At 39.4% G+C, this 17,938-nt stretch overlaps 1 non-coding gene across 1 annotated transcript; it reads left to right on the forward strand.

Annotated features, from left to right (window-relative positions):
• Positions 1-5,056: 5,056 nt before the first annotated feature.
• On the forward strand, positions 5,057-5,164 carry LOC148564509 (small nucleolar RNA R71). The gene has a single exon (XR_015884179.1). It is a non-coding gene; the product is annotated as a small nucleolar RNA R71 (small nucleolar RNA).
• Positions 5,165-17,938: the final 12,774 nt, after the last annotated feature.

Raw genomic sequence — 17,938 nt, forward strand, 5'->3', positions numbered from 1 at the left:
TTCGGTCATCTCTCGGGAAAATGATCCAATGCCCTGTCACGGCACGGCTAATCGTCTGGAGGCATCACCCTTGTCAATGGCTTCATCTTATCCTCTCAGTGAATAATCTGCTCACGCACCCTGTCACGGCACGGCTATTCATCTGTTGGTTCTCGATCATGCGGGAATAGGATTTACTATCCTTTTGCGTCTGTCACTAACGCCCTGCAATCGTGAGTTCGGGGCTCGTCACAGTCACTCAATCATTGAATCCTACTCGGAATACCACAGACAAGGTTTAGACCTTCCGGATTCTCTTGAATGCCGCCATCATTCTAGCTTTCGCCATGAAGATTTTGGTTAGGAGATCTAAGAGATATTCGTTCTAGCTTAATTCATGTAGAACGGAAGTGTTTGTCAGGCACACGTTCATAAGGGAGAAGGATGATGAGCGTCACACATAATCATCACTTTCATCACGTTCTTGGGTGCGAATGGATATCTTAGAAGCGAAATAAGATGAATTGAATAGAAAACAGTAGTACTTTGCATTAATCTTTGAGGAACAGCATAGCTCCACACCTTAATCTATGGAGTGTAGAAACTCTACCGTATGAAAATACATAAGTGAAAGGTCCAGGCATGGCCGAGAGGCCAGCCCCTCTGATCTAAGAACCAGGCGTCCAAAGATGTCTAATACAATAGTAAGAGGTCCTATTTATAATAAACTAGCTACTAGGGTTTACATGAGTAAGTATTTGATGTATAAATCCACTTCCGGGGCCCACTTGGTGTGTGTTTGGGCTGAGCTTAAGTGTTGCACGTGCAGAGGCTATTTGTGGAGTTGAATGCCAGTTTCTGTGCCAGTTTGGGCGTTCAACTCTGGTTTTGGATCCTTTTCTAGCGCTGGACGCCAGATTTGGGCAGAAGGCTGGCGTTGAACGCCGGTTTACGTCGTCAATTCTTGGCCAAAGTATGGACTATTATATATTGCAGGGAGGTCAGAATCCAACAGCATCAGCAGTCCTTTTTCAACCTCTGAATCTGATTTCTGCTCAAGTCCCTCAATTTCAGCCAGAAAATACCTGAAATTACAGAAAAACACACAAACTCATAGTAAAGTCCAGAAATGTGAATTTAACATAAAAACCAATGAAAACATCCCTAAAAGTAACTAGATCCTACTAAAAACATACTAAAAACAATGTCAAAAAGCGTATAAATTATCCGCTCATCACAACACCAAACTTAAATTGTTGCTTGTCCCCAAGCAATTGAAAATCAAAATAGGATAAAAAGAATAGAATATACTATAAATTCCAAACTATCAATGAAACATAGCTCCAATCAAATGAGCGGGACTTATAGCTTTTTGCCTCTTGAATAGTTTTGGCATCTCACTTTATCCATTGAGGTTCAGAATGATTGGCATCTATAGGAACTCAGAGTTCAGATAGTGTTATTGATTCTCCTAGTTCAGTATGATGATTCTTGAACACAGCTATTTTATGAGTCTTGGCCGTGGCCCTAAGCACTTTGTTTTCCAGTATTACCACCGGATACATAAATGCCACAGACACATAATTGGGTGAACCTTTTCAGATTGTGACTCAGCTTTGCTAAAGTCCCCAATTAGAGGTGTCCAGGGTTCTTAAGCACACTCTTTTTTTTTTTGCTTTGGATCTTGACTTTAACCGCTCAGTCTCAAGTTTTCACTTGACACCTACACGCCACAAGCACATGGTTAGGGACAGCTTGGTTTAGCCGCTTAGACCAGGATTTTATTCCTTTAGGCCCTCCTATCCACTGATGCTCAAAGCCTTGGGATCCTTTTTATTTGCCCTTGCCTTTTGGTTTTAAGGGTTATTGGCTTTTTCTGCTTGCTTTTTCTTTTTCTTTCTATTTTTTTTTTCGCCTATTTTTTTTTCTTTTTTTTTTTTCTGCAAGCTTTGTTTTTTTGCTGCTTTTTCTTGCTTCAAGAATCATTTTTATGATTTTTCAGATTATCAAATAACATGTCTCCTAGTCATCAGTCTTTCAAGGGCCAACATATTTAACATTCTTAAACAACAACTTCAAAAGACATATGCACTGTTCAAGCATACATTCAGAAAACAAGAAGCATTGTCACCACATCAATATAATTAAACTAAGTTCAAGGATAAATTCGAAACTCATGTACTTCTTGTTCTTTTGAATTTAAAACATTTTTCATTTAAGAGAGGTGATGGATTCATAGGACATTTATAACTTTAAGACAAAGTTACTACTACTAATTATCATGTAATGAAGACACAAACATAGATAAGCACATAACATAGAAAACGAAAAACAGAGAAAGTAAGAACAAGGAATGAGTCCACCTTAGTGATGTCCTTGAGCTCTTCTATGTCTCTTCCTTGTCTTTGCTGCTCCTCCTTCATTGCTTTTAGATCTTCTCTGATTTCATGAAGGATGATGGAGTGCTCTTGATGTTCCACCCTTAGTTGCTTCCAATAATTGTGTGGAAGAAAATGTATCCCCTGAGGTATCTCAGGGATCTTGAATTGCAGTCAAATGTTCTACCATTAAGCTATAGAACCTTGATGGAAGCTTTTGTCTTCCCTTTCTTCTTTCTAGAGGTTTCTCTGGTCTTAGGTGCCATCAATGGTTATGGAAAAAAACAAAAAAGCTATGCTTTTACCACACCAAACTTAGAATGTTGCTCGCCCTCGAGCAAAAGAAGAAAGAATGAAGAAGATATGGAGGAGATGGATGGGAGTGTGTATTCGGCCATATGGGTGGGATTGGGTGGGTAAGAGATGTTGAATTTTTTAAGGTAAGTGGGTGTATGGGTGTGAGTGGTAAATGGAAGACAGAAGGGATGAGTGTTTATTGGGAATAGAGGATGATTGAGAAGAGCGAAGAGAGTGAGTGAAGGTAGGTGGGGATCCTGTGGGGTCCACAGATCCTGAGGTGTCAAGGCATTTACATCCCTGCGCCAATTTAGGCATGTAAAATGCCCTTGCACACAACTCTGGGCGTTCAGCGCCAGGTTGGTGCCTATTTTGGGCGTTCAACGCCCCTTTGCTGCCATTTCTGGCGTTGAACGCCAGAACCATGCTTGTTCTGGGCGTTCAGCGCCAGGATGCTCCCATTCTGGGCGTTCAGCGCCAGAACTATGCTCTGTTCTGGCGTTTGAACGCCAGACAGATGCTCCTCCAGGGTGTGATTTTTCTTCTGCTGTTTTTGATTCCGTTTTCAATTTTTATATTTATTTTGTGACTCCACATGATCATTAACCTAAGAAAACATGAAAAACAATAAAAATAAGAATTAGATAAACATTGGGTTGCCTCCCAACAAGCACTTTTTTAATGTCAATAGCTTGACAGTGGGCTCTCATGGAGCCTCACAGATGTGCAGAGCTTTGTTGAGACTTTCCAACACCAAACTTAGAGTTTGGATATGGGAGTTCAACACCAAACTTAGAGTTTGGTTGTGGCCTCCCAACACCAAACTTAGAGTTTGACTGTGGGGGCTCTGGTTGACTCTGCTTGGAGAGAAGCTTTTCCTGCTTCCTCCTCATGGTTGCAGAGGGAGATCCTTGAGTTTTGAATACAAGGGAGTTCTCATTCCATTGAAGGACTATTTCACCTCTGTCAACATCAATCACAGCTCTTGCTGTGGCCAGGAAAGGTCTTCCTAGGATGATGGATTCATCCTCTTCCTTTCCAGTATCCAGGACTATGAAATCAGTAGGTATGTAAAGGCCCTCAACCTTTACTAATACATCTTCTACTTGTCCATAAGCCTGTTTTCTTGAGCTGTCTGCCATCTCTAGTGAGATTTTAGCAGCTTGCACCCCATAGATTCCCAGTTTCTCTATTACAGAGAGGGGCATGAGGTTTATTCCTGAACCAAGGTCACACAGAGCCTTAAAGATCATGGTGCCTATGGTACAAGGGATTATGAACTTTCCAGGATCCTGTCTCTTCTGAGGCAATGTCAGTTGATCCAGATCACTTAGTTCATTGATGAACAAGGGAGGTTCAACTTCCCAAGCATCAATGCCAAACAATTTGGCATTCAGCTTCATGATTGCACCAAGAAACTTGGCAGTTTGCTCTTCAGTGACATCCTCATTCTCTTCAGAAGAGGAATACTCATCAGAGCTCATGAAGGGCATAAGGAGGTTCAATGGAAGCTCTATGGTCTCTAGATGAGCCTCAGAGTCCTTTGATTCCCCAGAGGGAAGCTCCTTATTGATCACTGGACGTCCCAGGAGGTCTTCCTCCTTGGGATTCACGTCCTCTCCTCTCCTCACAGGTTCGGCCAGGGCACTTATGTCAATGGCCTTGCACTCTCCTTTTGGGTTCTCTTCTGTATTGCTTGGGAGAGTACTAGGAGGGATTTCAGTGATCCTTTTACTCAGCTGGCCCACTTGTGCTTCCAGATTTCTAATGGAAGACCTTGTTTTATTCATGAAACTTATAGTGGCCTTAGATAGATCAGAGACTAGATTTGCTAAATTAGAAGCATTTTGTTCAGAGTTCTCTGTCTGTTGCTGAGTTGATGATGGAAAAGGCTTGCTATTGCTAAACCTGTTTCTTCCACCATTATTAAAGCCTTGTTGGGGCTTTTGATCCTTCCATGAGAAATTTGGATGATTTCTCCATGTTGAGTTATAGGTGTTTCCATAAGGTTCACCTAAATAATTTACCTCTGCTATTGCAGGGTTCTCAGGATCATAGGCTTCTTCTTCAGAAGATGCCTCTTGAGTACTGTTGGATGCAGCTTGCATTCCATGCAGACTCTGAGAAATCATATTGACTTGCTGAGTCAATATTTTATTCTGAGCCAATATGGCATTCAGAGTATCAACTTCAAGAACTCCCTTCTTCATAGGCGTCCCATTACTCACAGGATTCCTTTCAGAAGTGTACATGAACTGGTTATTAGCAACCATGTCAATGAGTTCTTGAGCTTCTGCAGGCGTTTTCTTTAGGTGAATGGATCCACCTGCAGAAGTGTCCAGTGACATCTTTGATAGCTCAGATAAACCATCATAGAATATATCCAGGATGGTCCATTCTGAAAGCATGTCAGAAGGACACTTTTTGGTCAACTGTTTGTATCTTTCCCAAGCTTCATAGAGGGATTCACCTTCTTTCTGTCTGAAGGTTTGAACATCAGCTCTAAGCTTGCTCAGCTTTTGAGGAGGAAAGTACTTGGCTAAGAAAGCCGTGACCAGCTTATCCCAAGAGTTCAGGCTGTCTTTAGGTTGAGAATCCAACCATAATCTAGCTCTGTCTCTTACAGCAAAAGGGAAAAGCATGAGCCTGTAGACTTCAGGATCTATTCCATTAGTCTTAACAGTATCACATATCTGCAAGAATTCAGTTAAGAACTGAAAAGGATCTTCAGATGGAAGTCCATGAAACTTGCAGTTCTGCTGCATTAGAGAAACTAATTGAGGTTTAAGCTCAAAATTGTTTGCTCCAATGGCAGGAATGGAGATGCTTCTTCCATGTAAATTGGAATTAGGTGCAGTAAAGTCACCAAGCATCCTCCTTGCATTGTTGTTGGGTTCGGCTGCCATCTCCTTTACTTGTTCGAAATTTTCAATCAAGTTGTCTCTGGATTGTTGTAATTTAGCTTCTCTTAATTTTCTCTTCAGAGTCCTTTCAGGTTCTGGATCAGCTTCAACAAGAATGCCTTTTTCTCTGTCCCTGCTCATAAGAAAGAGGAGAACAAAAGAAAAGAAGAGGAATCCTCTATGTCACAGTAAAGAGGATCCTTATTGTTAGTAGAAGAAAAGAAGAAGAAATTCGAACACAGATAGAGTAGGGGGTTCGAATTTGGTGATGATGTGAGGAAGTAATGTTAGTTAATGAATGAATAAATAGAATAGGATGAGAGAGAGGGGGGGGGAATTTTCGAAAATTATTTTTGAAAAGGAGTTAGTGATTTTTGAAAATTGGTTTTTGAAAGTTGTTAGTATTTTTGAAATTTTTTTTTTAATAAAAACAATTAGTTAATTAAGAAGAAATTTTTGAAAAAGAGGGAGATATTTTCGAAAATTGAGAGAGAGAGAGAGTTAGTTAGGTGGTTTTGAAAAAGATAAGAAACAAACAAAAAGTTAGTTAGTTAGTTGAAACAAATTTTAAAAAGATAGGAAGTTAGGAAGTTAGAAAAGATATTTTGAAAAGATATTTTTGAAAAAGAAGGAAGATATTTTCGAAAATGAGAGAGAGAGAGTTAGTTAGGAGGTTTTGAAAAAGTTAAGAAACAAACAAAAAGTTAGTTAGTTAGTTGAAACAAATTTTGAAAAGATAGGAAGTTAGGAAGTTAGAAAAGATATTTTGAAAAGATATTTTTGAAAAAGATAAGATAAGAAGATATTTTTGAAAAGATATGATTGAAATTAGATTTGAAAAAGATTTGATTTTTAAAATCACAATTAATGACTTGATTCATAAGAAATCACAAGATATGATTCTAGAACTTAAAATTTGAATCTTTCTTAACAAGCAAGTAACAAACTTCAAATTTTTGAATCAAAACATTAATTGTTTATGTTATTTTCGAAAATTTGATTAAAAATAAGAAAAATATTTTTGAAAAATATTTTTTTTGAAATTTTCGAAAATAACTAAGAATTTTGAAAAAGATTTGATTTTTGAAAAAGATTTTGAAAAAGATAAGATTTTCAAATTGAAAATTTGATTTGACTTATGAGAAACAATTTGATTTTAAAAAATTTTTGAAAAAGTCAACTCAAATTTTCGAATTTGATGAGAGAAAAAGGGAAAGATATTTTTTTTTATTTTTGAATTTTTATGATGCAAGAGAAAAACACTAAAAGGATGCAATGCATGAAATTTTTAGATCAAAACAATGAATGCATGCATGAATGCTATGAATGTCAAGATGAACACCAAGAACACTATGAAGAACATGATGAACATCAAAAACATATTTTTGAAAAATTTTTAATGCAAAGAAAACATGCAAGACACCAAACTTAGAATCCTTTAATGCTTACGCACTAAGAATTCAAGAATGCATATGATAAACATGAAAAGACACAAAACAAAAATTCATCAAGATCAAACAAGAAGACTTACCAAGAACAACTTGAAGATCATGAAGAACACTATGAATGCATGATATTTTCGAAAAAATGCAAGATGCATATGCAAGTGACACCAAACTTATAATGTGACTCAAGATTTAAACAAGAAACATGAAATATTTTTTTATTTTTATGATTTTATGATTTTTTTGGATTTTTAACTTATATTTTTCGAAAATTATTTAGAAAAAAGAAAAATAAGGATTCAAAATTTTTAATATGAATTCCAGGAATCTTATGCTCTAAAGCTCCAATCAAAGGGTCAGGCATGGCTTAATAGCCAGCCAAGCTTTAGTATGTAACTCAGACATGACACGCCTGACATTCCTTTCATTCAACAGCCAATTGGCTAAGAAAGACAAAGAAGCTCTTCTCTTGAGTATAAGGATTGAGACATGGCTTTACAGCCAGGCTCCAACATGCTTCATGAAACACTAGAATTCATTCTTAAAAATTCTGAAGCCATAGAATAATTTATTTTTGAAAACATTTTTTTTTTTCGAAAATATTTGGGAAAAAGGAAGCAATGAATTCATAGTCCTCAATCAAAATCCTGGGAGTTAGACATGGCTTAATAGCCAGCCAAGCTAAAACATGTTATCTGAAACACTAGAATTCATTCTTAAAAATTTTGAAGAAAAATATAATTTTGAAAACAAATTTTTTTTTTTTTTTCGAAAACAAAGAAGAAAATTTTGAAAAATTTTTGAAAAATTTTTGAAAAGAAAACAAAAAGAAAATTACCTAATCTGAGCAACAAGATGAACCGTCAGTTGTCCAAACTCAAACAATCCCTGGCAACGGCGCCAAAAACTTGGTGCACGAAATTGTGTTGTCCTGTTCTTTGTACTTGTGTGAGAGTAACAATATATAATTGTATTGAATCCTCATTGTGGCTCTATGTGTGGACACAACTCCGTACAACTAACCAGCAAGTGCACTGGGTCGTCCAAGTAATACCTTACGTGAGTAAGGGTCGAATCCCACGGAGATTGTTGGTATGAAGCAAGCTATGGTCACCTTGCAAATCTCAGTTAAGTTGACTCATATGGGCTACAATATATTATGTAAATAAAACATAAAGAATAGGGATAGAGATACTTATGTAGATTCATTGGCAGGAATTTCAGATAAGCGAATGGAGATGCTTTTCGTTCCTCTGAACCTCTGCTTTCCTGCTATCTTCATCCAATCAGTCTTACTCCTTTCCATGGCTGGCTTTATGTGATACATCACCACTGTCAATGGCTACTTTCGGTCATCTCTCGGGAAAATGATCCAATGCCCTGTCACGGCACGGCTAATCGTCTGGAGGCATCACCCTTGTCAATGGCTTCATCTTATCCTCTCAGTGAATAATCTGCTCACGCACCCTGTCACGGCACGGCTATTCATCTGTTGGTTCTCGATCATGCGGGAATAGGATTTACTATCCTTTTGCGTCTGTCACTAACGCCCTGCAATCGCGAGTTCGGGGCTCGTCACAGTCATTCAATCATTGAATCCTACTCGGAATACCACAGACAAGGTTTAGACCTTCCGGATTCTCTTGAAAGCCGCCATCATTCTAGCTTTCGCCACGAAGATTCTGGTTAGGAGATCTAAGAGATATTCGTTCTAGCTTAATTCATGTAGAACGGAAGTGTTTGTCAGGCACGCGTTCATAAGGGAGAAGGATGATGAGCGTCACACATAATCATCACCTTCATCACGTTCTTGGGTGCGAATGGATATCTTAGAAGCGAAATAAGATGAATTGAATAGAAAACAGTAGTACTTTGCATTAATCTTTGAGGAACAGCAGAGCTCCACACCTTAATCTATGGAGTGTAGAAACTCTACCGTATGAAAATACATAAGTGAAAGGTCCAGGCATGGCCGAGAGGCCAGCCCCTCTAATCTAAGAACCAGGCGTCCAAAGATGTCTAATACAATAGTAAGAGGTCCTATTTATAATAAACTAGCTACTAGGGTTTACATGAGTAAGTATTTGATGTATAAATCCACTTCCGGGGCCCACTTGGTGTGTGTTTGGGCTGAGCTTAAGTGTTGCACGTGCAGAGGCCATTTGTGGAGTTGAATGCCAGTTTCTGTGCCAGTTTGGGCGTTCAACTCTGGTTTTGGATCCTTTTCTGGCGCTGGACGCCAGATTTGGGCAGAAGGCTGGCGTTGAACGCCGGTTTACGTCATCAATTCTTGGCCAAAGTATGGACTATTATATATTGCTGGAAAGCCCTGAATGTCTACTTTCCAACGCAATTGGAAGCGCGCCATTTCGAGTTCTGTAGCTCCTGAAAATCCACTTGGAGTGCAGGGAGGTCAGAATCCAACAGCATCAGCAGTCCTTTTTCAACCTCTGAATCTGATTTCTGCTCAAGTCCCTCAATTTCAGCCAGAAAATACCTGAAATTACAGAAAAACACACAAACTCATAGTAAAGTCCAGAAATGTGAATTTAACATAAAAACCAATGAAAACATCCCTAAAAGTAACTAGATCCTACTAAAAACATACTAAAAACAATGTCAAAAAGCGTATAAATTATCCGCTCATCAGCATCTATAGGAACTTAGAATTCAGATAGTGTTATTGATTCTCCTATTTCAGTATGATGATTCTTGAACACAGCTACTTTATGAGTCTTGGCCGTGGCCCTAAGCACTTTGTTTTCCAGTATTACCACCGGATACATAAATGCCACAGACACATAATTGGGTGAACCCTTTTAGATTGTGACTCAGCTTTGCTAAAGTCCCCAATTAGAGGTGTCCAGGGTTCTTAAGCACACTCTTCTTTTTGCTTTGGACCTTGACTTTAACCGCTCAGTCTCAAGTTTTCACTTGACACCTTCACGCCACAAGCACATGGCTAGGGACAGCTTGGTTTAGCCGCTTAGGCCAGGATTTTATTCCTTTAGGCCCTCCTATCCACTGATGCTCAAAGCCTTGGGATCCTTTGTATTACCCTTGCCTTTTGGTTTTAAGAGCTTTGGCTTTTTCTGCTTGCTTTCTCTTTCTCTCTCTCTCTCTCTTTTTTGCAAGCTTTGTTCTTTTCTGCTTTTTCTTGCTTCAAGAATCATTTTTATGATTTTTCAGATTATCAATAACATGTCTCATGTTCATCATTCTTTCAAGAGCCAACATATTTAACAGTCTTAAACAACAAATTCAAAAGACATATGCACTGTTCAAGCATTCATTCAGAAGACAGAAAGCATTGCCACCACATGTTACTAATTAGAATTTTTCTTATTAAAAACTCGAATTTTATTGCCTCTTATTCAAAAGATCTACTATTTTATTCATGTTTGCTGATGATGAGAAAAATAGACTATAACTTAATTGGAGGTAAAATCAAAATAGACACTAATTACTACTATATGACTCCTAAGGTAAACTTTTATAACGACAACTATCACAGAGTTAAAGCAGAAATTGGAATTTAACTACCTTTGTTCTGGGAAGTGGATGTTCCTCGGATCTGTGGGGTGCTTGGTCCTTCAAGAGATAACTTCTGGCGCTTCAATTCCCTCAAGTCACGCCCTTGCTCTTCCTGTTCTTTAATCAAATAGCAAAGAATTTGACTTTGTTCCTTCTGTTCCTTTATTATTTGTTCCATAGCTTCTTGCATCTTGGTAACTGATGTTTCAAGATACTCCCAATATTCAGATTGAGGGATTTCTGGGAGAAATTCCTGTGTTTTCTTCTTGATGGGGTCATCATGTGCTTGTTGTTTTTCTATTGATGCTTTGGTGATTGGTTTCTCAATTGAGATATACTCAGTTATTCCCATCCTTACTCCAGCGTCCTTGCAGAGCAGAGAAATCAAGCTTGGGTAAGCCAACCTGGCCTCTTTAGAATTTTTATTAGCAATTTTGTAGAATTCAGTTGAAATCAGTTGATGAACTTCCACTTCTTTTCCCATCATGATGCAATGGATTATCACTGCTCTTTTAACAGTGACTTCAGAACGGTTGCTGGTGGGCAGCAGAGAATGCCCAATGAAGTCTAGCCATCCTCTGGCAACTGGTTTGAGATCTTCTCTTTTGAGTTGATTTGGGACACCCTTCGTGCTGGTGGTCCACCTAGCTCCAGGGATACATATATCCTCTAGAATCTTATCCAGGCCCTTGTCTGTTCTCATCATTCTCCTGTTGAAAGAGTCTGGATCATCTTTCAGCTGAGGTAGCTTTAAGATCTCCCTGATCTTGTCAGGGTTGGTATGAACAATCTTTCCTCTGACCACGGTCCGATATTCATAGAAAGCAGTTCCAGATAGTTTTTGCTTGTCTGTCTGCCACATGTTAGCATAGAACTCCTGGACCATATTCCTTCCCACTTTCGTCTCAGGATTAGCTAGGACCTCCCAGTTCCTGATTCGAATTTGCTCCTGGATCTCCGAATATTCGTCTTCTTTCAGATCGAATCTAACTTCCGGGATCACTGATCTTAGACCCATTATTTTGTAATAATGGTCTGAATGTTCTTTAGATAAGAACTTCCCTTGATTCCAAAGTGGTTTTGGAACGCTCTCTTTCTTGCCTCTTGAAGTGGGTTGTTTTCCCTTAGGAGCCATGATCTTAGTGATCACGGATAAACACACCAAACTTAGAGGTTTGCTTGTCCTCAAGCAAAAGAAAAGAAAGGAGAGGGATAGAAGGAGAGCTAGGTGCAATTGTTGATGGAGGGGGGAGGCCGAACCCATATTTAATGGGAGGGGGGTGGGTTCGAAAATTTAGAAAAGATATGATAAAAAAGATTGATTTGGAAAAGATAAGATAGAAGATATGATAAGAGAGGATATAGTTTAAAATTGAAAAGATATGAAAAATTTTTGAAAAAGATAAATCTAGATTTTGAAAAAGATAATGTGGAGATTTGAAAAAGATATTGATGAGTTGAAAAGATTTTTGGAAAAGAGTTGAATTGGATTGAAAAAGAGGATTTGTGCTTATGGATTAAGATACATTTGATATTTTTAAAGTAGGATTTTTAGAAATTAAGGATTTTAGAAATCAGGGTTCTTAACATGTGTATGTAAGAAATCATGATTTGAAACATGGAAATTAAAATTAGAATGAAAAATATGAAGAAGAAACGAATTTACCTCCTTCCCATCATCCTGGCGTTTGAACGCCCAAACGCTGCCTGTTTTGGGCGTTCAACGCCCAAATGCTGCTCTCCTGGGACGCCCAGTTGTTGCCCTTTTCTGGCGTTGAACGCCCAAAACAGGCTCTTACTGGCGTTTTCTTGCCAATGAGCTCTTTTTCTCTGTTTTGTGTGCAGATTCCTTCTGTAACCCTGTGAACTTATGCAATTGATTTTTTTACCTTGTTATTAATGAACTTTATATAAACAAATAAAAATAAAAATAGGGCAAAATGCTTAGAGGATTGATGCCCCATGGCTGGGTTGCCTCCCAGCAAGCACTTCTTTATTGTCTTTAGCTGGACCTTGCTGAGCTTTTAATCTAGCTTCAGCCTTGAGCACTCTTGCTCAACATTGCCTTCAAGATAGTGCTTGATTCTCTGTCCATTGACAATGAACTTCTTATCAGAATCAATATCTTGAAGCTCCACATAACCATATGGTGATACACTTGTAATCACATATGGTCCCCTCCACCGGGATTTCAGTTTCCCGGGGAATAGCCTGAGTCTAGAGTTAAACAGCAGAACCTTCTGTCCTGGTTCAAAGATTCTAGATGACAGCTTTCTATCATGCCACTTTTTTTTATTTCTCTTTATAAAGCTTGGCATTTTCGAAAGCAGTGAATCTGAATTCCTCTAGCTCATTTAGCTGGAGCAATCTTTTTTCTCCTGCTAATTTGGCATCAAAGTTTAGGAATCTGGTTGCCTAGTAGGCTTTATGTTCCAGTTCCACGGGCAGGACACAAGTTGGTATGGAGAGGTCCCTATAGGGGTCTTGAATGCTGTTCTGTAAGCCCACAGAGCATCATCCAAGCTCCGTGCCCAATCCTTTCTACGGGTACTTACTGTCCATTCTAGGATTCTCTTTAATTCTCTGTTAGAGACTTCAGCTTGCCCATTAGTTTGTGGATGATATGGAGTAGCTACCTTGTGGCGAATCCCATACCGAACCATGGCAGAGTAAAGCTGTTTGTTACAGAAGTGAGTGCCCCCATCACTGATCAGTACTCTAGGGACACTAAACCTGCTAAAGATATGTTTCTGGAGGAACTTCAGCACTGTTTAGTATCATTGGTGGGTGTGGCAATGGCCTCAACCCATTTTGATACATAGTCAACTGCCACCAGAATATAAGTGTTTGAGAATGATGGTGGGAAAGGTCCCATGAAGTCAATTCCCCATACGTCAAACAACTCAATCTCCAAGATTCCTTGTTGAGGCATGGCGTAACCATGGGACAGATTACCAGCTCTTTGGCAACTGTCACAGTTACGTACAAACTCTCGGGAATCTCTATAGAGTGTGGGCCAATAGAAGCCACATTGGAGGACCTTGGTGGCTGTTCGCTCACCCCCGAAATGGCCTCCATATTGAGATCCATGGCAATGCCATAGGATCCTCTGCGCTTCTTCTCTAGGAACACACCTACGGATTATTCCATCTGCACATCTCTTAAAGAGATAGGGTTCATCCCACAAGTAGTACTTTGCATCAGTGATTAATTTTTTCTTTTGTTGCCTGTTGTACTCCTTGGGTATGAACCTTGCAGCTTTATAATTTGCAATATCGGCAAACCATGGTGTTTCCTGGATGGCAAATAAATGCTCATCCAGAAAAGTCTCAGAGATCTCAAGAGAGGGGAGGGACGTCCCTTCTACTGGCTCTATCCGGGACAGATGATCAGCCACTTGGTTCTCTGTCCCTTTTCTGTCTCTTATTTCTATATCAAACTCTTGCAGAAGCAACACCCATCTGATGAGCCTGGGTTTTGAATCCTGCTTTGTGAGTAGATATTTAAGAGCAGCATGGTCAGTATACACAATCACTTTTGATCCTACTAAGTATGATCTGAACTTGTCAATGGCATAAACCACTGCAAGTAATTCTTTTTCTATGGTTGTGTAATTTTTCTGGGCATCATTTAAAACGCGACTAGCATAATAAATGACATGCAGAAGCTTGTCATGCCTCTGTCCCAATGCTGCACCAATGGCGTCATCACTGGCATCACACATTAGCTCAAATGGTAATGTCCAGTCTGGTACAGAAATAACTGGTGCTGTGACCAGCTTAGCTTTCAGTGTTTCAAACGCCTGCAGACACTCTGTGTCAAACACAAATGGCGTGTCAGCAGCTAGCAGATTGCTTAGAGGTTTTACGATTTTTGAAAAATCCTTTATAAACCTCCTTTAGAATCCTGCATGCCCCAGAAAGCTTCTGATTGCCTTAACATTGGCAGGTGGTGGTAATTTTTCAATTACCTCTATTTTTGCTTGATCCACCTCTATTCCCTTGTTTGAGATTTTATGCCCAAGGACAATCCATTCAGTCACGATGAAGTGACATTTTTTCCAGTTTAAGACTAGGTTGGTCTCTTGGCATCTCTTCAGGACAAGTTTCAGGTGATCAAGACAAGAGCTGAATGAGTCTCCATATACTGAGAAGTCATCCATGAAGACTTCCAGAAATTTTTCCACCATATCAGAGAAAATAGAGAGCATGCATCTCTGGAAGGTTGCAGGAGCATTACACAGCCCAAATGGCATCCTTCTATAAGCAAACACTCCAGATGGACATGTGAATGCTGTTTTCTCTTGATCCTGGGGATCTACTGCAATCTGGTTATAGCCTGAGTAGCCATCCAAAAAGCAGTAATAATCATGACCTGCCAGTCTTTCTAGCATCTGGTCTATGAATGGTAAAGGAAAATGATCTTTTCTGGTGGCTGTATTGAGCCTTCTGTAGTCAATACACATGCGCCACCCTGTAACTGTTCTTGTAGGAACCAGTTCATTTTTTTCATTATGAATCACTGTCATGCCTCCCTTTTTTGGGACGACTTGGACAGGGCTCACCCAGGGGCTATCAGAAATAGGATAAATAATCCCAGCCTCTAGTAATTTGGTGACCTCTTTCTGCACCACTTCCTTCATGGCTGGATTTAGCCGCCTCTGTGGTTGAACCACTGATTTAGCATTATCTTCTAATAAGATTTTGTGCATGCATCTAGCTGGGCTTATGCCCTTAAGGTCACCTATGGACCACCCAAGAGCTGTTTTGTGTGTCCTTAGCACTTGAATAAGTGCTTCCTCTTCCTGTGGATTTAAAGCAGAGCTTATGATCACTGGAAAAGTGTCACCTTCTCCCAGAAATACATATTTCAGGGATGGTGGTAATGGTTTGAGCTCGGGTTTAGGAGGTTTTTCCTCTTCCAGAGGAAATTTCAGAGGCTCTTTCATCTCCTCTGAATCCTCCAAATCAGGCTGAACATCTTTAAAGATGTCTTCCAACTCTGATTCGAGACTCTCAGCCATGTTGATCTCTTCTACCAAAAAGTCAATAAGATCAACTTTCATGCAGTTTTTTGATGTGTCTGGATGCTGCATGGCTTTGACAGCATTCAACTTAAACTCATCATCATTGACTCTCAGGGTTATTTCCCCTTGTTGGACATCAATGAGGGTTCGTCCAGTTGCTAGGAAGGGTCTTCCTAGAATGAGAGTAGCACTCTTGTGCTCCTCCATTTCCAGCACTACAAAGTCAGTGGGAAAGGCGAATGGCCCAACTCTGACAATCATGTCTTCAATCACGCCTGATGGGTATTTAATGGAGCCATCAGCAAGTTGGAGACATATCCGGGTTGGTTTAACTTCTTCAGTTAAGCCAAGCTTTCTGATAGTGGATGCAGGTATTAGGTTGATGCTTGCCCCAAGATCGCATAAAGCTGTCTTGGTGCAATTACCTTCTAATATGCATGGTATCAGAAAACTCCCAGGGTCTTTAAGCTTTTCAAGAAAGCTTTTTAGAATGACTGCACTGCATTTTTCAGTGAGGATAACTCTTTCTGTTTCTCTCCAATCCTTTTTATGACTCAGCATCTCTTTCATGAACTTGGCATAAGAAGGTATTTGCTCAAGTGCCTCTGCAAATGGAATCTTTATTTCAAGAGTCCTGAGATAATCTGCAAAGCGAGCAAATTGCTTATCCTGCTCCTCTTTCCGGAGTTTTTGAGGATAAGGTATCTTGGCTTTATATTCCTCAATCTTAGTTGCTGTAGGTTTATTTCCTACAGAAGTGGTTGAAGAAGCCTTTTTAGAGGGGTTGTCATCAGCACTTGTGTGTGTCTGATCCCTTACTGGCAATTGAGTGCCAGAGTTAGAAGCTGGAGTGACGTTAGACGCCAACTCTTTGTCTGTTCCTGGCGTCTGAACGCCAGAACTGTGCCCATTTTGGGCGTTCAACGCCAGATCCTTGCTTGTTTCTGGCGTTGAACGCTAGTCCTTGCTTGTTACTGGCGTTGAACGCCAGTCTTGGGCATCGTCTGGGCATTCACCGCCAGCCTTCCACTAGATTGCTGGCGTTTTAATGCCAGAATTACTTTTCCCTGGGCTCTTACTGTCCTCAGGTGAATTTTGGGTGGTTTGCTCATTCCTTGGCTCTTTGCTGCCTTGAGGTGGGGTATTTAATATTTTCCCACTTCTTAATTGAACTGCTTAGCATTCTTTTGTTATTTGTCTTCACAGCTGCTGCTTTGTTTGCTTCAATTGTTCTTCCATATTTATATTAGCCATCCTTGTCTCTTGTAGTTTATCCTTGAATTCGGCTAACTGCTTTGTTAGAAAGTCCAATTGCTGATTGAATTCAGCAGCTTGTTTTATAGGGCTGAGTTCAGCAGTTACTGTTTTAACCTCTTCTTTCATGGAAGGGTCACTGCTTAGGTACAGATGCTGATTCTTGGCAACTGTATCAATAAGCTCTTGAGCCTCTTCAATTGTCTTTCTCATGTGGATAGATCCACCAGCTGAGTAATCTAGAGACATCTGAGCTCCTTCTGCAAGCCCATAATAGAAGATGTCTAACTGAACCCACTCTGAAAACATTTCAGAGGGGCATTTTCGTAGCATCTCTCTGTATCTCTCCCAGGCATCATAAAGAGATTCCTTATCTCCTTGTTTAAAGCCTTGGATGTCCAGCCTTAGCTGTGTCATCCGTTTTGGGGGAAAGTATTGATTCAGGAATTTTTCTGTCAGCTGTTTCCATGTCCTTATGTTGGCCTTAGGTTGGTTATTTAACCACCTCTTAGCTTGATCTTTTACAGCAAATGGAAACAGTAATAGTCTGTAGACATCCTGATCTATTTCCTTATCATGTACTGTGTCAGTAATTTGTAAAAATTGTGCCAGAAACTCTGTAGGTTCTTCCTGTGGAAGACCGGAATACTGGCAACTTTGCTGCACCATGATAATGAGCTGAGGATTCAACTCAAAGCTACTGACTCCAATGGAGGGTATGTAGATACTACTCCCATATGAAGCAGTAGAGGGGTTAGCATATGACCCCAGAGACCTCCTGGACTGTTCATTTCCACTTAGATCCATAATGGAGAAAGGGAGATGATGTCAAATAAAAAATTTATTCTTATTTATTTATTTATTTATTTAATTTGAAAATGAAATAAATTAAAATAAAATAAACAAAAATGGTTGAAAATTTTCGAAAAAATGAGGAGAGAGAAAGTGGTTAGGAAGTTTTTTTTTTAAAAGGATATGATGATTTTTGAAAAAGGTTTTAAATTTTTAAAAAAAAAAATCTGAATTTTTAAAGGTAAATTTTGAAAATTTGCTTTAAAATAGAGAGAAAAGATATTTTTGAATTTAAAAAGGAGAGAGAAAAACAATAAGATGGCACAAGAT

Source organism: Arachis ipaensis, chromosome B5, assembly GCF_059453495.1.
Source record: "Arachis ipaensis isolate K30076 ecotype BB chromosome B5, ASM5945349v1, whole genome shotgun sequence".
Classification (NCBI taxonomy): Eukaryota; Viridiplantae; Streptophyta; class Magnoliopsida; order Fabales; family Fabaceae; genus Arachis; species Arachis ipaensis.